General features: G+C 30.2%; 1 protein-coding gene across 10 annotated transcripts in view; it reads right to left on the bottom strand.

Moving 5' to 3' along the window:
• The window catches only part of LOC145245888 (uncharacterized protein C20orf96-like), a 2,261,276-nt gene that overhangs the window by 1,068,787 nt on the left and 1,169,606 nt on the right, over positions 1–22,883 (bottom strand). The window lies entirely within an intron of this gene.

Raw genomic sequence — 22,883 nt, 5'->3', positions numbered from 1 at the left:
AGATTATTTACCGTGGAGAAAAGCAACGGGGTGTGAGGACAGGGGGTTAGGAAGAGACTACTTTGTTTAGAAAACAAAAACAAAATTGGGTTGCTATTATAAACGTTTTGTATTGTATTGACACAAAATGAGACAATTTCCATGATTAAATATTCCATCGCTTTTTTTTTCATTTACTTATTATTTTCAGGAAAACAAAAGATAAAACAAAAATTCTTTCCATTTCCATTTGTATATTTTGAGCAAATAGTAATCTAAAGGCATTTTTCCCCTTTAAATATGAAGCAAATGCTTTAGGTAATAGACTGTGTCCTTTTACTATTCAACAAGACAACACATCACTGGGTACGTAGCTTGATAAATATCGTCGTGGATTATTTGTAGTCACTTACATGCAAATATTGTTAGGAGAATTAAAGACGCACAATTTCACCAGCTTGCCGAATGTTTTGACACTTTAGAACATGTCAAAATTTCGACAGATATAAGGTACTTACATTTTCGGTTAGAGCATACTTGAAACTATCTCATCTATGAAGTTAAAAATACTTTAACTCTGTTAATTTTGGAATCCTTTGCAAAATGGAAAGTTGTATGACTCATTTAAGGCCTCGCAAACAACAAAAACAAAGGAAAGTATTCAGTATACAATAAATATGCTTTTGCTGACACAACTGTACAGAGGTGGTCTACAAAGTTTAGAACTAAAGATTTTAGTCTCAATAATTACAAACACTCAGACAGAACACTCTCTACACACGACGACCAAATAAATACATTAATTAAAAAAAAAGCCACATTACACAACATAACTATTGAAAAGGCTTAACATATCAAAATCCACGATTCATGAGAATTTGATAAAACTTGGATACATAGAGAAAATGTGATGGGGATGGAGAGGGGCAAATAATTCGAGAGATAAGAACTTTTTGGGTCATATTTTCACCTGTAATTTGCTTTATAAACTGAATGAAAATGCACCTATTTCCAAGTAAATTGTTGCAGGTGAAGAGAAATGGATAATTTACCGTAATTTTGTGAGAAAAAGATCCTTGGATGAAGGAGATGAGTCACAGATATTTACCTAAAATTATTCCATTTCGATAATTCCAGATCACAAGTTTCTTTGCGGACAAAATGATTACCCAATCCTCCTTATTTCCAATTAGCAGGGTGACTCGACGTTGCCCAGGATTGAAGGATGATCAACGAATGTTTCACACTCCCATATTTTTATTATCATCAAAATCGATGTAATCGCCCAATTGTCAGTCAAGTCGATTGATTGCCTGCTATAGTTGGAAACCCATCACAGGGCACTGATGTCAATACTCCCATACCTCTCGCAGTTACTTGGTTCAAATTACATAGTAGTCTACATTGCACTTTAGAGAATCCACTGTTGATTTTATAAATGATTTTGTATATAATGATTTGAATTAGTTTATAATGAAAAATCAGTTATACTTCAAGTGTGCTCTAAGCAGAAATATTCATTTCGAGCGCGCCTCTGTCATATCAAATAACTTACTGTTGATTTCATATGCCGATCCTTTTTGCTTGTGTGGTAATAAAACTTATCAAATGCACTTGTGATGTTAGGCTGTGTAAGGTGTTAACTTTGGTCAAAATTGTCTGATCAGATTATTTCAATTAACGATTATCGATAGATATCGAAGACATTCCGACACAAAACCTATCTAAGAACACTGCCAGGTACATAATGTACATAAAAAATGTCGAGATACTTAAAGAGATAGAAAGCTACACTATAAGTGGTTGTGAAGAAGGCAACTAAATAGGGATGAGTACCAGAAACCCCTGTCAGTGACAAATCTGAAGGAAACCTCAAAAAAAAAAAGAAAAAAGGCCAGCAAAGGGAAATAAATGCTAGGAAATGAGAGAATATATTCTATTATTTAATCTACTACACTTATCTTTGGAATTTATGTAGTTGTTTTTACTATGGTTGCGCTACATTCCATTTATCAATATCATTTCGTTGTGGTAGTGTTACAGATCTTCTTGACTTCCTCTTTCTATCCTACCTCACACCGATTTTCACAAGTGCATTGAGTCCTCTATTTGTTTGATGTAGATTCTATGAAGTTCCCTCACTGAAACATATCCTTGCCTTGGCATCTACAAAAGAAGATCAATTTTATCCTTAGTCTTTCAACACTCACTAACAAATTTGGTTCTTCTTTCTCTAATCAAGCTGGGGTACGACAGATATGCACGTTTTTGATGATTGTCATAAACGATAATTCTAGATTTTACATATCTTCCTAAAAATCTGGAAATTATTCGATTCAAATAAAAAAGTCATTATTAAGAAACTAGTTTTGATTTTTTTTTTTAGAACAGTTTTGAAACTAATGCATTGGGTAATAGATCCGTCCAGCTTCCTTCGCTTTTCATCGTCGGTAAATAAAAACTAATTTTAATGAATCAGAAATTGTCAGATGATTGTGTGGGTATAGATAGGCATAAGATAATATGCAAAGAGAAAATCAGAAAAAAAAACAGGGAAAATTAAAACATAATCTTATTTTTTTATTCGATATTTTGTTTCAGTTATGAAAGTTTGATCTGAATTGATAAACAAAATATATTTTTTGCTTTTTACCTTATTCTGATCTATACTTACATTTGGGTCTTGATTTCTTCAAATAAACTTTCACATCCATAAACAGTCATTAAGATATTATTAAAGCTCCAAAAAAACTGAGATATCCAGGTAGTGTATACCAAAATATTACACCTAACCTTTGCAAATGACATTAGATTAATTTGAAAAGCAATATTTCATTTGAAAAATATATTTGCAATGTTTTGTACATTCTTGAATAATCAAAATGAAGTCAGTGTTAAATCAGAAGCTTAATATTAAAATAAAAATTTCAAACGTTTGCTATTAGACATAAAAAAAAATATTTAGGAAATTTCCAACTTCAATAGAAGAGTATTTTATGTCATAAAACATAATTATTTAGAGTTAATCACACATGCTAACGTAATGGGAGTCACTCCTCTCAGGCATAACTATCTTCCTCTAAATAGGAATGAGTATACTCTCGTCTATTGAGACACTATGAGCTGTGAGACAGTGCAGACAAAACCAGATATTTTAGGTGGAATTAACGTTTAATAGCTTCTTAGACAATAAATTGGCTTTTAACAGTTTGCCACGCTCATTGGACATGCAGACAGCTTCTGGCCAATATTTTTCTTTTCGCATTGCCTCAGGAACTTAGGATTAGTGATTTGGTTAATGTAGGCTATGCATTTTTATTTTCATTTATATCAAATATTACTTTGTTTCCATTGTTTGTGTATAGACACAACTATTTCACCCCCACCCCATAAAATATCCCCACGTTTACGAGCATGCTTTTCCGTAGTCATAAAATACAAACATTTAAATGTTATTTATAAATTCAATACTTAAACGACACTAAAACTAATATTTATAACTCAGTAAATTTGGATTAAGAATATATATATATATATGCATGGGTGTTATTCACCTCTGTCCTTGCGTGGCTTTTGGCCTTGATAAGTGTTCATTTATTAATAAAAACAATGCATGACTGTAGTTTTTGCTTCGCTAAATTTTGGCAATACTTATTTACAATTACGGTGCTACGAAAAGCAGACTTATTTTGAATGAAGTCAACTTTGGGAGCAGGTAGAAACTAGTAACTTTTATTATTGGCTTTTTTTTTTTTTTTTTTAATTTACAACAATTATCTTTCGGTTTCCAGTCATCTTGCTTGTCTCCGTATATAGTATTGCTGCAGTGTATAAACTAGTTTTATATTTAGGTGCAAAGAACATCGAAAATAAGGTTTTTAATTCATGCAAACGTCAAAATAGTTAGCGTAGTACCCCATTCTTTATTAAAACAATGCCACTGTCAAAAAGATGACACATATGGCATAACCTAAGTGTCAACTATTTCAGACAGTCTATCTCTCTCCTAACACATGATCTGACTCAACCAATCAAAACCTTTGAAATATCTCTGCCTCCTTTCATTTATGATAGTTTTTCTCAAAGCAGAAGAAATAATGTTAAATAAAAAAGATACCTTTGGCTCTCACAATTTATTTCTTAATTTGGTTATTCAAAAAGGAAATAAAAGAAGATTATTTACCGTGGAGAAAAGCAACGGGGTGTGAGGACAGGGGGTTAGGAAGAGACTACTTTGTTTAGAAAACAAAAACAAAATTGGGTTGCTATTATAAACGTTTTGTATTGTATTGACACAAAATGAGACAATTTCCATGATTAAATATTCCATCGCTTTTTTTTTCATTTACTTATTATTTTCAGGAAAACAAAAGATAAAACAAAAATTCTTTCCATTTCCATTTGTATATTTTGAGCAAATAGTAATCTAAAGGCATTTTTCCCCTTTAAATATGAAGCAAATGCTTTAGGTAATAGACTGTGTCCTTTTACTATTCAACAAGACAACACATCACTGGGTACGTAGCTTGATAAATATCGTCGTGGATTATTTGTAGTCACTTACATGCAAATATTGTTAGGAGAATTAAAGACGCACAATTTCACCAGCTTGCCGAATGTTTTGACACTTTAGAACATGTCAAAATTTCGACAGATATAAGGTACTTACATTTTCGGTTAGAGCATACTTGAAACTATCTCATCTATGAAGTTAAAAATACTTTAACTCTGTTAATTTTGGAATCCTTTGCAAAATGGAAAGTTGTATGACTCATTTAAGGCCTCGCAAACAACAAAAACAAAGGAAAGTATTCAGTATACAATAAATATGCTTTTGCTGACACAACTGTACAGAGGTGGTCTACAAAGTTTAGAACTAAAGATTTTAGTCTCAATAATTACAAACACTCAGACAGAACACTCTCTACACACGACGACCAAATAAATACATTAATTAAAAAAAAAGCCACATTACACAACATAACTATTGAAAAGGCTTAACATATCAAAATCCACGATTCATGAGAATTTGATAAAACTTGGATACATAGAGAAAATGTGATGGGGATGGAGAGGGGCAAATAATTCGAGAGATAAGAACTTTTTGGGTCATATTTTCACCTGTAATTTGCTTTATAAACTGAATGAAAATGCACCTATTTCCAAGTAAATTGTTGCAGGTGAAGAGAAATGGATAATTTACCGTAATTTTGTGAGAAAAAGATCCTTGGATGAAGGAGATGAGTCACAGATATTTACCTAAAATTATTCCATTTCGATAATTCCAGATCACAAGTTTCTTTGCGGACAAAATGATTACCCAATCCTCCTTATTTCCAATTAGCAGGGTGACTCGACGTTGCCCAGGATTGAAGGATGATCAACGAATGTTTCACACTCCCATATTTTTATTATCATCAAAATCGATGTAATCGCCCAATTGTCAGTCAAGTCGATTGATTGCCTGCTATAGTTGGAAACCCATCACAGGGCACTGATGTCAATACTCCCATACCTCTCGCAGTTACTTGGTTCAAATTACATAGTAGTCTACATTGCACTTTAGAGAATCCACTGTTGATTTTATAAATGATTTTGTATATAATGATTTGAATTAGTTTATAATGAAAAATCAGTTATACTTCAAGTGTGCTCTAAGCAGAAATATTCATTTCGAGCGCGCCTCTGTCATATCAAATAACTTACTGTTGATTTCATATGCCGATCCTTTTTGCTTGTGTGGTAATAAAACTTATCAAATGCACTTGTGATGTTAGGCTGTGTAAGGTGTTAACTTTGGTCAAAATTGTCTGATCAGATTATTTCAATTAACGATTATCGATAGATATCGAAGACATTCCGACACAAAACCTATCTAAGAACACTGCCAGGTACATAATGTGCCTTTGTGCGAAATTTTATAAGAATCGGCGAAGCCGTTGTTGAGTCCATAGGGAACGAACTTAGATAAAGTTCCTTTTATAAAATAGTAGAGATGGAGATATATTTCTCCATTATTCAGATTTGTACAGAATCATTCCAATTGGAAAAAAATTGGTTCTTTGAATGAGATAAACAAAAACTTGATGAGTTCTTTGTCATGAAATATTTGAGTGAAATAGGGGATAAAATTGTCTAACAAAATGGAGAATATTTGGTTAATTAAATATTTAATGTCACATTTTTACTTGGATTATTTGAATTCCTCATCTTATCTTGAGTGTTATTCTTACAATGTTTCAACCAATGTAACTCCAACTTTCTTCAGGTGTATCTTTTTGTTTTTTTACGCCGTTTTCACCTCCAATCGAGGCATATTGCCACTTGGTTATGAGCAGCTACTAATTGGGATCATGTCTACAGGATATTATGCAGGGAACTGAGCAGCAAGATATCTGTTTGGGTTATAGTTTAAATTTTGCATATTAGTACAGTCAGTGAAGCAAGAACTATGGAGGGAATCCCAAAGTTTATCAATCAAACAAGCATTAGAATAAAAGGCCTTCTGGTATCTAAGAAGCTCAACAGTGAAAGGGTAAGATTTTGCTGCTTGACAGGTTAATCAGGAGTATGTATACCGAGGTGGGGGGATAAAATCCTGTGAGTTCATTAGAGAATATTTCATTAAAGTATTTGTAAAATGGGCATAAGGATAAAACATTATGACAATGGAACAAGGGTGTGTGCTTGGCCGATAGTGCAGGACCTATTAAATTTGATACTTTCTTTTTGGTCATTGTCTCAAAAGGAGAAACTAGTGGTAGATACACCAGCCCAAGTGTGGCAGCAATACACCGGGCATGGGTAAATGGTGACTTTGTAAAGATATAAAATGCTCTCTGGTGTGAGTAATTTTCTAACATGGTAGAGGTAGTTCACTTTCTTTACAGCAACCTTAGCAATGTCCTCATCGTATTTGCTCCAATTCCTGTGAATGTTAAGCAAAGGAGTTTGAATGAAGAGCTCTCCGGTAGGGTGCTATTAGCCATAGCTATCAGTGGTTGAGAAAGTTTCTTTGTAATTGTTAAAGGAAAAAAGCCCAGTCGGATTAAATGCTTCCATCCATTTAGGGCCCCATTCTATTAGAGACTGAAGGTTGTTTTCTGTCATTGCTTCAGATATGTGTGCATTCGTTTTTCTCTCATGTCGATTATAGCTTTGTGTCATCCGCAAATATACCCATCTCAGACACAATATTATCAAGGTCATTTAAGAATATCAGAAATAATAAAGATTCAAGGATCGACCCCTGACGCACTCCTGCATTCATATCATGTTTTGATATATGGCCATCGAAGCCAAACTGGATTTTTCTCTCAGGCAAATAAGGATCTAATTATGCTAAATATTCGTCCAGAAATACCATGATTTAATTTTCATAAGAAGACCTTCATGTCAGACTTTGTCAAAGGTTTTGGATATATCAAGGGCTACAATCCCAACTTCCCCTGCCTCATCGTGCATAGTATATGCGTTCAGAGATGACCGTTAAAAAGTCTGCAATAGAACGGGTTTGCCTAAATCTGTACTGTTCGTTAGAAAGAAGTTTAGCATTTACAAAGTGATTGGCTAGAGCTGGATTCATTAATGACTCATTTGCCAAAATTCTTGAGTACTGGTACCACAAAGTCAATTTTTCAGCTATCAAGGAAGCAAGACTCAGCAAGTCATTTGGAAAGAACAGGGGATAGCTCATCAGAGCATTTATTTATTAGTATAGCAGGTATGAGATCAGTCACACACGCCTTGCAGGTGTCTAGGTTTTTTTTTTTTAATCAAACTTGGGAATCTTTCTCCCGAGCTCGGGAATCTATATTGAATTTCAAACGGAGCACTTTATTTGATCTACAGAACTAACGTGTTCTCATTCTGTCACTCATAACCGGTTAGAAGTTTTAAGTGATTTGCAATTGTATTTTTAGTATCGCCCGCACTGAGGATTGAATATTTAACCCCCAGAACAGTGTCACTCACAACTGAAATGTTTACTTTATCTGTTATGACACGAGTTTTTTGATATACATTTTCAGTTTTCAAAGAGAAGTCAGTTTTCGTTTTGCAAAAATATGATGTGAATTATATTTCTGAATATTGCTTTTAGTCCATTTTTTAAAAAAATATTTCAACAATATTGTTTTTAATTAATTTTTATTTTTTAGTATTTAAAATATTTAAACAAAGTTGAAACAAAAAGTTCAAAAAAAGATTAAGACAATTATTGTTTAATTCATTCATGAATAATTTCCACAAATCTCATTAAAATCTGAGGCGTTAATTATCTGATCATTGAACAGTTTTTAATATCAAAGTGTTTTTGCTGCAAAATTAGTTGTGACATGCACCATTAGATGCAGCCATGTATCAGCAGGGCATATTTAGAAAAGAAAAAAAAAACAAAAAGGTCGAGGTTCAAATTATAGCCTATGGTATAGTCATAATGTTAGCATTTGTGATGAAATCATTCTTTAGAAGAACGTCTCAATTTCAAATAACGATTCTTTGAGGCATTGATTTTATTTGGGGAGGAGTCAGGAGTCCTTATACACTGTCAAATACAATTAATTTGAATTCAAAAATTGCAAACAAAATTTCTTTTCTTTTCTGTTTTTTCCCCCACTCAGTAGGATGAAGGTATAACTTTCTAAAAAATCTCATTATATTTTTCCTAGATTTAATTATTAGTTCTGGTTGAAAGACAATGGGAAACGAAAATTAAAAAGAAATGCAATAGCTATATATATATATATATATATATATATATATATATATATATATATATATATATATATATATATATATATATATATATACCCAACGTTGCCTGGTAGCGTATTTTGTTTGAAATATGTTTTTTCTATCTTTTTTTTTTTTTTTTAAACTATTCCGGATTTTTCTCAAATAATATTTTTGTTGTAAATTCAAGTGATATAACTGTATTGAGGAATACAGAGTTATGTTCCATTTTTAAGATAGAATTATTTTCAAATTGTTACTGATTTGGAAAAAATATTTTCTGGAAGGGAGAGTAGAAAGAATATATATTTAATCATATTTTCTGAAAATACCTGTTTAATTCATTTTCAGGCATTATTTGTGAATTTATCCAATTATATCCGTAAAATGCTTTGTTTTTAATCCGCAACACTCCACTTTATTTATCACTTGGGCTAGATGGGAATTTAAAAGTGCCCAATCCGATCAATAGGCTGGTCACTCCAAGCCCTATCACTTTATAGAAAAGTAGCTATCCTTACCCTGTATTGCTAAGGATTATAATGTTTATAGAAGGATGAAAGGAAACATTACATTTAACGTGTGAAAAAAAGGGTAGATTTTGTGATTTAAATATTAAAGCATCATCAGTTATCACAGTTTTCTTAGCCGGAATGTGTATTTTCAGAAGGAAATATAACTAAAATAAAATACATTTATGCCAATAACATAGTGTGGAAAACTAACAAAAAATCCAATTGAGTTATGTCAAAAAGTTTGCTATTTGAAAATCTGATTAACACAAATTTATAAACTAAATATTGTGAACACAGTAGAAAACAGTAACCCTCGTTACTCTCGCTTCCCTTGTTTTGTCTTTTAGTTCTCACATTCCATCAATGATATTTCTTACAAAAGGGGAAGAGTTATTGTTTTGAATTTAATTTAAACTTTAAGTGAAGCCATTATTTACAGATAATTTTATGAAATCAACCGTAAATTCTCATAATTATTCGACTTTCAATCTCTCCATTTCATTAATTTTTATTCACAAGCGGCTTTTAGTTTTGGTAAATTGTGTCTCATTAGTACAAAAAACAACATTCAATCAAAGATGTAGAAGACAATATGGAAAAATAATAAATGTGCGTTGAGATTCTAAATTCAAAGTATTGTATACTAGCAGGGTGACCGGACATTGTCTTGGATTGGATGATGAAAAACGAATGTTTCATTCTCCCATATTTTAATTGTTACTGAAATCGGTGAAATTTTTCAATCAAATCGATTTATTGGCTGCTCTAGTTAGGAACCCATCGTGGGGCACTGAGTGGAGCTATGCATACCTTTTGTGGTGACGTAGTCCACAATACATTGTAGTCTACATTGCACTGTAGAAAACCTACTGTTTATTTTATAAAATTATTTTTTATATATACTAGCATTTCAGCCCAGCGTTGCCAGATGTGTATGTTGAGCAAAAAAAAAAAAAAAAGTGGTAGTAGGAAGGCAGGCTCGAACCCATACTGTGAAGGAGGAAGAGAACGGAGGAAAAAAAAACCTGACGTGTTTGCTGTTACGACCACTGTCAAACCGGAAGTGACTTATGTTAAAATTAAGGCTAGACAATCGAAAGGAGAGGATGGCTTTCAAAAATATCGGCGAAAAAGCGATCCCTCCTGTACAAAACTGCCCAGTTGAAGGTGAAGATATTAATGTTTTTAGCCAATTTTTCGATATTTTTCGTCTGAAAGGTCGAACTTCAAAAAGATACTGACCTTGGGAAAATCCGTCGCCTCTATCGAAAGTTTTAGGCAGACATGCAAACATACATACATTAAAAAGCTTGCCCTATCTCTGAATACCCTTTATGTAAAATTCAAATGTTTAGACCAGAAATTGTTTGAGTAATTTGGTAGAGACCGCAGAGGTCAATTTGTTTTTAACTTTGGCCTCTATTATGACCCCTTAACATTTGTTTTGGGCTCAAATCAAGTTATTAACTTAGATCGAAAATTTCAAGTGTTTAGGCCCCAAATTGGCGGAGAAGTTTGGTAGAGTTCTCCAAGGTCAAATGGTTGAACTTTGACCCTTTAACAGCCAAATTTATGACCGGAAACGGATTACAAAGATTTTCCCAAAGCTCAGTACCCTGTATATCAAATTTCGCATCTGTAGACTGAAAATTGACAGAATTATTGCGTTGAAAAATGTACACAGACAGTAGACAGACAGACAGGCACACAAAAAGGTTCACTTTTATATATATATATATATATATATATATATATATAGATTGTCTTGAATTAAAGTTTTAAATGCAAAATTGAAGTATCATGCTTCAATCGTGGTCTAAGCAGAAACATTCATTTTGATCGCGCCTCTGTCATGTCAAAGAACCTACTGTTGATTTTATATGTTAAGCCTTTCGGCTTGTGCGGTAAGAAAACTTCTCAACTACACTTGTGATATTTGGTTGTGTAAGGTATTAACTTTGGTCAAAATGTCACCGGATTATCGATACTTATTAAAAGCACTCTAATACAAAACCTATATAAGGCATATAAAATGACTTTGTTTGAAATTTCATAAAAATCGGTCCAGCCGTTTCCGAGTCCATAGAGAACGAAGTCACCACACAGAAATTTATTATTTTCATATGTAAAGAACTAAAAAAAATGGCATACTAGGACAAGTAAAATTAATTCCATAAATAAAATCAAGACATAATAATACTGAACCTTGTTTCTAGAACCTTTGCTTCAATTTTGATCACGACCCATGAGATGATTTTGATTATAGAAAATCTTTCAAATTTAAGCGTTAAGCATAAGGGGTCCTAAAAAGAAATTCAGGGATTGTGACTTAGTTGGTGTCTAATGACTATGGATTAAATATAATGAAAATCTTAAATTTTTTAAGGTTGTACCTATATTCTTCCCTCTAAAAACAATAAAAAATAGTCAAAGAAAAATATAGGGAATCTAATAATTCGTAGCTTCCGCTTCCCTCATTTTGTCTTTTAGTCCTCACATTCTATAAATGATGTTTTTGACAAAGGGGGAAGAATTGCTGTTTTCTGGTTTGGAATCTAATCATCTGACACTTATCGTTGGATGGTTGTTTACCATGAAGTAGTATTTTTTATTTTCACCTCCTTACATTAAGTGGTTTCATGTTATGTTTGGAGCGATTTCCAGGAAAACATTGATATTCAATACATATAGTTAACCCACCCCTATTTTATTTTAGACATTTTATTAGAATTAAAATCGTGTAATGAATTTTTTATCTAAATTGCAATACACAGAAGGTTTAGTAGCATTATATTTTGATTTTTAATATAATGTTGTGGCTTTGGATATGATCACAGCATAGTATCTGTGTTATGTTGTGGCAGGCAGTGCCAAGGGTCAGAACGATTATTATGATTATGCTACATTATTTAGGTTAAAAAGATATGCAGAAAAATGTTTTAAAAGAAAATGTTAATTAAAATATTCATGTTAAATATTTAAATGGGGTATTTTGGTTTATGGAAAAATGTTATGAATAGAGGAAAAGCATAAACAAAGCTACTTTTGAATTTGGTTTAGTAAACAATTATGTTGCCTGCGTGACAAACGGGATTGTCTAATCTGGCTGACGTCAGAGACACGTAAGTTATTAGAAGTCAGTTTGTAACAGGAAGTCGAAGAGACGAGTTGGGAGTTAGCTAGCCACTGGATAAGTTAGCAGACAGGAGGTGTCTCTGTGGTCTGATGCAAGCATCTACGGACCAACTAAGGAAGATGTAAGAAAGAAAATCAAGAGCTGCAAAATGCTGAGACGAGCATCATTTGGAAATAAAGATCTGGAAATGATAACTCTGCGCTTTGGTTGTTCCATTCTAAAGAAGACGCTTTCATTTCAGGTGCCTGCACCAGAGTAGAGGGAGATAATAAATAAGGGAGGTGTCAAGCAGAAAGGGTATTATTCATTATGGTAAGAGACTGTCCGTTTATGGTCCCGTTCGTTATCGTCGCAATTATGTGAAAAAAAACCCCACCTATATACATTGAAAGACTATTAAATATACACGCAAGAGATCGATATGTACAGACACCTTATATACAAAGAAAAGTAACTGTTCTTATAACTCTAATCACTTGACGATTCACGAGCATCGATTACAGAAACATGTTTACCTTACATACATAGACATTGTTAGATAAACCCAAAATACAACAGCAAGAGAACATAAAAGTAGTGACAAACTGTTTTATTTTGAGACAGGTTTCTTCTAATTATTTATGAAAATATGAGTTGTAAAAATGCGATTTGAAACACAAAAGTCATGGTGCCGACAAACAAATATGGTGTTCATATGGACTCCCTTGGTATATGACAGTGTCGATAAAAAATGAATACATTGAATGCAAAATAAAAGTTAAATAAAAGACTCCCTGATAGCTACATGTATCCACCTGAAATCATTAAATTTTTATAATCTATTGCTTGATGACGGAAGAAAAGGATATGGTCATACTGTTAAAAAAAATGTTGCAATATCATTTAAATCATCTATTTTCTAATGTGTCACTCTGTTTAACGAAAATTACTCCAAGCAAGGCATTAACCCGCTTGATGTAAAGAGCTTAAAAATACTACTTCAAGGTTAAAAACTAGTAAGTATTAGATGGGGAAATTCCAATCCAAGAAACAACAATTCCTCTATCTTTGTCAGAAACGTCGTTCATGGAAAGTGAAGACTAAATGAAAAAAAAAGGGAAGCAAAAGTTACAAGGCTACCAAAAATTAATCTAACGTCCACTTTTTACTCTCCTTAGAATTAATTTATGCAGAAATGCTGAAATTAAAAAAAAAAAAGAGAGGAATAAAAATTACGATGTCAGAAAAATGCCAAAATGGAATATGAAGCAAAGGCAAAAGAGAATAAAAAGGATGTAAAAAAAAAAGGTAAAAATCTCAGAAAACAATTTTTTTAAAATCGACTGAATGAGGAAAAGAACTGCGAAATCAGAAAGAAAATGATTGATGAGATAAGGAATCAGTTTGAGAATGTGTCACGCATAGAAAAGTGATAGGTGTGATTAAAAAAGATCTTAAAGAATAATGTTCTCTCTTTCCTTAAGTATTTTATATATATATATATATATATATATATATATATATATATATATGAGCAAACAGTTAATAAAACATGTTAAAAAACACTGAAATGAGTTAAAAACATATTTAATCTGAAAAGGAAACACTAGATAAGTGGATAGTCCTAAATTTATTTTATATATATATATATATATATATATATATATAGGTTAATAATTAATATTAAATAATGTAGAGGATGATTCCAAAGTTTTTCTAAAAAGTAACAGAGTAATAATCGCTGAAGTCCAAGTGTGCAAAATATCACACAAGTCATGGTGCCGACAAACAATAATGGTGTTCATATGGACTCCCTTGGTATGTGAGAGTGTCGATAAAAAATTAATCACTGAATGCAGAACATGTACTTTTCTTTTCCTTGATTTGCTATAGTTGTTGTTTGGTAATGCTAACAAGAGTTTCAGATCATCTTATACATGTAAGTAAAAAGCATGTCCGTGCATGCATAACCAATGTAAGAGTTACAAACTAAAAGTCACAACAAAGGAAATAAATGCCATTCAGAAAATTTATAACTAAAGTTAAAGAATTTATTCAATAAAAAAATGGAAAATGTACTTTTAGGCAGTTTCTCGTTTCTTCAGCTTATTTAGTACCCCCCCCCAAATAAAATACAATAGAAATAATTTTATGAGTAAAATTCACAGATACGAGTGATTTCAAAAATGAAAATTCATTATATAAAAAATGAAAATCCATTAAATAAAAAATGAAAATCCATTATATAAAAGATGAAAATCCATTATATAAAAGATGAAAATCCATTATATAAAAAATGAAAATCCATTATATAAAAGATGAACATCCATTAAATAAAAAATGAAAATCCATTATATAAAAGATGAAAATCCATTAAATAAAAAATGAAAATCCATTAAATAAAAAATGAAAATCCATTATATAAAAGATGAAAATCCATTATATAAAAGGTGAAAATCCATTATATAAAAAATGAAAATCCATTATATAAAAAATGAAAATCCATTATATAAAAAATGAAAATCCATTATATAAAAAATGAAAATCCATTATATAAAAGATGAAAATCCATTATATAAAAAATGAAAATCCATTATATAAAAGATGAAAATCCATTATACAAAAGATGAAAATCCATTATATAACAAATGAAAATCCATTATATAACAAATGAAAATCCATTATATAAAAAATGAAAATCCGTTATATAAAAAATAAAAATCCATTATATAAAAAATGAAAATCCATTATATAAAAGATGAAAATCCATTATATAAAAGATGAAAATCCATTATATAAAAAATGAAAATCCATTATATAAAAGATGAAAATCCATTAAATAAAAAATGAAAATCCATTATATAAAAGATGAAAATCCATTATATAAAAAATGAAAATCCATTATATAAAAAATGAAAATCCATTATATAAAAAATGAAAATCCATTATATAAAAAATGAAAGTCCATTATATAAAAAATGAAAATCCATTATATAAAAGATGAAAATCCATTATATAAAAAATGAAAATCCATTATATAAAAGATGAAAATCCATTATATAAAAGATGAAAATCCATTATATAACAAATGAAAATCCATTATATAACAAATGAAAATCCATTATATAAAAAATGAAAATCCATTATATAAAAAATAAAAATCCATTATATAAAAAATGAAAATCCATTATATAAAAGATGAAAATCCATTATATAAAAGATGAAAATCCATTATATAAAAGATGAAAATCCATTATATAAAAGATGAAAATCCATTATATAACAAATGAAAATCCATTATATAAAAAATGAAAATCCATTATATAAAAGATGAAAATCCATTATATAAAAAATGAAAATCCATTATATAAAAGATGAAAATCCATTATATAAAAAATGAAAATCCATTATATAAAAAATGAAAATCCATTATATAAAAAATGAAAATCCATTATATAAAAGGTGAAAATCCATTATATAAAAAATGAAAATCCATTATATAAAAGATGAAAATCCATTATATAAAAGATGAAAATCCATTATATAACAAATGAAAATCCATTATATAACAAATGAAAATCCATTATATAAAAAATGAAAATCCATTATATAAAAAATAAAAATCCATTATATAAAAAATGAAAATCCATTATATAAAAGATGAAAATCCATTATATAAAAGATGAAAATCCATTATATAAAAGATGAAAATCCATTATATAACAAATGAAAATCCATTATATAAAAAATGAAAATCCATTATATAAAAGATGAAAATCCATTATATAAAAAATGAAAATCCATTATATAAAAGATGAAAATCCATTATATAAAAAATGAAAATCCATTATATAAAAAATGAAAATCCATTATATAAAAAATGAAAATCCATTATATAAAAGATGAAAATCCATTATATAAAAGATGAAAATCCATTATATAAAAGATGAAAATCCATTATATAAAAGATGAAAATCCATTATATAAAAAATGAAAATCCATTATATAAAAGATGAAAATCCATTATATAAAAGATGAAAATCCATTATATAAAAGATGAAAATCCATTATATAAAAGATGAAAATCCATTATATAAAAAATGAAAATCCATTAAATAAAAAATGAAAATCCATTATATAAAAGATGAAAATCCATTATATAAAAGATGAAAATCCATTATATAAAAGATGAAAATCCATTATATAAAAAATGAAAATCCATTATATAAAAGATGAAAATCCATTATATAAAAAATGAAAATCCATTATATAAAAAATGAAAATCCATTATATAAAAGATGAAAATCCATTATATAAAAAATGAAAATCCATTATATAAAAGATGAAAATCCATTATATAAAAGATGAAAATCCATTAAATAAAAAATGAAAATCCATTATATAAAAGATGAAAATCCATTATATAAAAGATGAAAATCCATTATATAAAAGATGAAAATCCATTATATAAAAAATGAAAATCCATTATATAAAAAATGAAAATCCATTATATAAAAAATGAAAATCCATTATATAAAAAATGAAAATCCATTAAATAAAAAATGAAAATCCATTATATAAAAGATGAAAATCCATTATATAAAAGATGAAAATCCATTATATAAAAAATGAAAATCTATTATATAAAAAATGAAAATCCATTATATAAAAAATGAAAATCCATTATATAAAAAATGAAAATCCATTATATAAAAAATGAAAATCCATTATATAAAAGATGAAAATCCATTATATAAAAAATGAAAATCCATTATATAAAAGATGAAAATCCATTATATAAAAGATGAAAATCCATTAAATAAAAAATGAAAATCCATTATATAAAAGATGAAAATCCATTATATAAAAGATGAAAATCCATTATATAAAAGATGAAAATCCATTATATAAAAAATGAAAATCCATTATATAAAAAATGAAAATCCATTATATAAAAAATGAAAATCCATTATATAAAAAATGAAAATCCATTAAATAAAAAATGAAAATCTATTATATAAAAAATGAAAATCCATTATATAAAAGATGAAAATCCATTACATAAATAATGAAAATCTATTATATAAAAAATGAAAATCCATTATATAAAAAATGAAAATCCATTATATAAAAGATGAAAATCCATTACATAAATAATGAAAATCCATTATATAAATAATGAAAATCCATTATATAAAAAATGAAAATCCATTAAATAAAAAATGAAAATCTATTATATAAAAAATGAAAATCCATTATATAAAAAATGAAAATCCATTAAATAAAAAGGGCAAATCAATATTTCCTCATATTCATACATCAAGTGTCAACAACGAAGTCGATACTTGTGCAACCAAATGACAGCGATGATGCTGATGCTGATGTTAAACTCGAAAATACATTAGAACGGTACCCAAAAAACAAATAGGAGAAATCCCGATTTTTTTAGTGATCCACAATTTCGAAGATTATCAAGTTGACTATTGCTATTCTGTAAAAAAATACGCCAAAAAGCTTTATTGAAGCAATTAATTCAGAAAATTGCCAAGAGTGGCAAGTGGTTATGAAAAATGAAATAGACGCATTAACAGAAAATAAAACCTATTTGGTAACGCCCCACCAAAGGATAAAAGTGTCATTTCTTCCCGATGGGTTTTACAAATAAGACTATAGCATCAGACATTGACGAGTCTAAGCAAGATTTCTGACCAAAGGATTTTCTCCAATTCATGAGATAGAATACTTTTTCGCTGATCACAAATTTAACGACAATCAAAATTTTATTGCAAATTGCATCGTAGTATAACATTCATTAAATGTATGACAGATGACTTTCTTCTTCGAACTGCACCTGATATGACAGGTGTTTTTCAATCGTACGTTGTCCCATCACAATGTGTCCTATGATCGTCTTCACCACATTATGTTCCATGGTGGGGCGCTTTGCCTCTTGATCCAATCGTCTCCTGTCATGTCTGGTCTCCGGTTTCATTAATCCCTCTGCTGGTCCGGTCAGCCTGCTGCAAATGAAGAGAGCTCACCACAAACAAACGGAACTCTGCTTTATAAACAATAACAAACTATTTATAAAGTTCATCAGTTAACAACCGACAATGTCTAATTCAAGGTGATGACTACAAGCAGGGAACGATGCCTGACCAGACCAAGTAAAAGTTACAGTTACAAACCCCATTAACGCAGTCTAGTTAACATCATAACATCAGGCCCTGAGGGGCCCCCAGGTCGGGAGAGCTTGGCCAGCCCAGCTGTTTACTGGCTACAACTAGAATCTCCTCAAAATTCTTTTTTTCTGAATCCAACCCCTTTTCCTCGCCTCTCCTTCGGAGAGTAGTTAAAACACCCTTTCTCTCTTACTTTCAGGACCCCCCCCCCATCCCCCGTATCAATCACTCAACACCTCTCCCTCTCCTTCCTGGGAGAAGGGTGGTTAAAACATCCTTTCTCTCTGCTTCTCAGGGTCTCTCTTTGTTTCAATCACTCAACACCTCTCTCTTTCCTTCCTGGGAGAAGGGTGGTTGCTCGCATTATCTGTAGCGGTTTTTTTTAATTTCCTCACTCAATGCTGTGTGCGCCTTCATCAGTAATTCTTTTCCTAAATCTCAAGATAATTTTAATTCTGTCTCCATTTTTGAGATGATACGCCATCTGGCTCGTTGTGACAAACTAATAATGACAGCATAGCAGTTGGTCCCATGTTGCTAGCTGTATTTTTTCATTTCTCTGGACTCCCCCACCTCATCTCGTCTGGTCAAACACTGCAGTAGCCACCTCTCTGCATGCACTCATGACATTTTCGTGTCACAAATGGAGGTAAAAAAAAATGCTTACTTAAATGCTCTGATAGACTGTTAAATCTATATTACCCCCCCGGAAGAATTCAAAATGAAAAATAAAAATTGGGTGTGGAGGCATAACAAATAATTGTATGGTTTAAAACAAAGTGGAAAAATCGGAATCTAATATTTCACAGTTATTTGATTGAACAACAATTCAAACAATGCCCTGTAGACCTCTGTTTGTATACCAAAACTATAAGCAATGAATTACTGATTTTAGTCTTCTTGGGTGACGACATTTTAATCGCATGAAATTGTAAAACAATGTTAATAGATGTTAAGAATGGAATAAATAAATAAAAATTCAAAATGGCCAATCTCAGTCAGATATCATGGTTTCTGGGCATATAATCTATTCGTGAAAATGAAATATTAAGATGAATCAATCGCAGTACACTGACAAAATCCTATTAAAATTTGGAATGCAAAGCTGCAAGGAACGTGCTATACCCGTGGAAAATAATATAAATAAAAATACGGCCGCAAACTCTGAAATCATTGATAATAAAATATATCGAGAGATAATAGGAAGTCTTATAAATTTAATGGCGGATACAAGAGCGTACATATGTTACACAGTAACAAAACATATCATGACCGACGATTAAAGATTTAAACAGGGCTAAACAAATCCTTCCTTATCTAAAAGGAACTAAAGAATAATCTTTAGCATTTAGAAAATCTACAAGTCCCCTAAAGTTAGAAGGGTTTTCAGCGTCAGATTAGGGAAACGAAGAAAATCGAAAAAGTATAACTGGATATTCGTTTCAGACTATCAAAATGTGGGTATATTATTTCATTGATATCTAAAAAGCAACAGATTGTGGCCCTTTTTACTTGTAAAGCCGAATTTGTTGCACTTTCTAATTCTGCACTAGAAACGCTATATCTAAAGGCCATAATAAAGACGGTTTTAAAACTAAAGTTCCCGTCGTAACTAAGTGTGATAACCAAGCAAGTATAGTCTTAGCACACAACTCAGTAATTCACCAAAGATCTAAACATATAGGTATCAAATATCACTTCATAAGAAATAAAATAAAAAAGAAATCCAGTATTGTAAATTACATTAAATCAGACCAAAATATAGTCGATATTTTTTACAAAACTGGCAACAAAAATAAAATTAAAATGTTTCAACGCTAAGCTTATCGAAATTTGACTTTAAATATATTTTTCAGAAACCCTGATAAAAAAGAGTAAATATTTTTCTGGGTATGACGCAAAACTGCATCCATTTTGTTTTCATTAACAATGTTAGCATACTAAATGTGTAACAAATGTTACAACTTTTACTTAAGAAAAAAAATAACATTTTTGAAAATATTTTCTTTTTCACAAATATGTTTTTCTTTTTTATCCATATAATATGCATATGAATGTATGTATATATATATCTGTCTTGAACAAAATTAAACATTAAAACTGAAAGGACTTTCCCGTTATATAAAAATAGAGAGGGTGTTGCAATATTTTTTATATCAATGAGAATATGATGAAAGAAAATTCTAAGGCTCTACTTATAGACACTGACGGTAGGAACTGACCAATCAAATGGAGTCACGTTCTGCTAGCAACCAACCAGAAACCGGAATTGCTCCATAAAAATATTGGATCTTTGAGAATTTCCACATTTTTTTTTGTGACCACACGAGAAAGAAATTTAAAAGTCCAAGACTACTCACCGAAAGCATACAGATCAGCTACCGACCGAAAACTCTTGTTCTTCTTCAAGACTTATACAGATTAGTTACCAATTGGAAACTTTTCTGAAATTAAACATGGCTTTCAATTCAAAGTCTTTGATCAAATTAATTTCTTTTCTTTTTAAACTGTTGTTTTAGTAGACAACTTTGTGGAAAGACCTAGATTTGAGAATATTTTAGCAGACACACATTTGATTGGTCAATCTGTAGATAATTGTTTAAGTTTCACAGGGACAATTCATTTGACTTCACATAGAATAACTCAGTTTTATATTTTAGAAAATAAGTGAATACCTACAATTCCTTCCAGTTGTTAGCTAAGGTAAGCGCTTTAAACAATGATAATGACTGTACAAATAAGACCATTTTACAATCCTGTCACATGATCATATACAAGCAAAATGGTTAATATTACACAACCCTGACTAACATAGAATTTTTCTCCAACATTCAGTGACTTCTTGGAGGTTTATTATCTATTCTGTATCGATATGGACTTAGTTAGAATGGAATGTGAGAATTATGGTGCTAAAATATGTTGGAGGAAGAATACTCTACTGATAACACTTAGCTCACCAAAACATTGTTGGCATAAAAGCCTGTGCCAATGATTTTGTACATTACCCTAGTATGAATCCACCCGTATGATATGTCAAAACTAATTGCTTAATTAATCATATGAACCACGGGTAGTGAAGTATTACATGCTTTGTCTGTGCAGATAGATTTACTGGCTGGATTATTTTACACCATCTAAAGCCAGGTTATGCTATTTGTTGCAATCCATTCTCTATACTGGACGTCATTATTTCCCTATTCTCGACAGTAACAACTATACAATTAAAAGTAGCCACATGATTCTATCGTAGAAAGTTTTTCCTATCTCTTTTTGTTGAACCTAGCCTAAGACCTCAACACTTTCCATCAACTCTGATCAGACACAATGTAGGAAGCTCAATTAATGGTGAAACAATTGGAAATTTGGAGAAGTTGCAACTTATTTCCCATATTAGTTGGTATGCGAGTTTTTAAAAATCAATGTCCTTTATTTATTTTCGTGAATATAAGTACATTGTTATAAGGCTTTTAATATAAAAAACTTATTAATCAAAATATCTATATATTAATGCAGATAAAACTTCTTGCAATAATGTTTGCTCTCTTTTAATTATAAAAAAATATAATGGAGGTAGTTTTATATAATTAATATTTTCCCCACATTATGACGATAAAAACTATTGATCTGAAATATAAAATAATGTTATTTATTTATTTTTTTTTTTTTTGTGCAGACATTTTTTGCAGAGAATATTGAAATAACAATATTCTCCTTCGATTCAATGAAGTAATTCTCTGCTCTATAACAAAGACCAATGCGTATTTATATATGAATAAGTATATATCCGTCTTGTTACACAAAAGTAAGTAAGTACAAAAAAATAGTGGACGAAACCATTTCAAGTATTTTAGGGAAAACAAATGTCAAGCAAGTCAGTTCCCAACCATCCTCTTAAATGCATTTGGATATAAACGTTTCACTCTATACTCGTAAGACGTTTACTTTAATTTTTTTTTCTTCGTTTAGTGCTACCAAATCAGGTTGCCTGATGATATCGGTTTCCTGTCTTAAATACACCGAACATTGATGTTATTATTTTTTTCCTTTGCAAATCTCAGTCATGTTCCACAAAACCAAAATCAACAATTTTTCTCTTCAAAATACCCAAACTAAAATCCCATGAATAAATATCTTAAACTATACAGAATTTGAAGCATTAAAACTTTTGCTAAAAAAATTTAAAATGACATAAAACACAATAACCAAACGAAACACCATGAATAAATATTATATAATTTGAAGCATAAAACCTTTTTCCAAAATTACCTGATTCGACATTAAATAATCCTAAAATGGTTGATATGCCTAAAACAAAACAACCAAACCAAACACAATGAATAAATATTTGAAGATATAAAT

This window comes from Euprymna scolopes, chromosome 1 (assembly GCF_053919585.1).
Source record: "Euprymna scolopes isolate OS-2025 chromosome 1, ASM5391958v1, whole genome shotgun sequence".
Classification (NCBI taxonomy): Eukaryota; Metazoa; Mollusca; class Cephalopoda; order Sepiida; family Sepiolidae; genus Euprymna; species Euprymna scolopes.
This window is presented reverse-complemented; position numbering and strand designations above follow the sequence as displayed.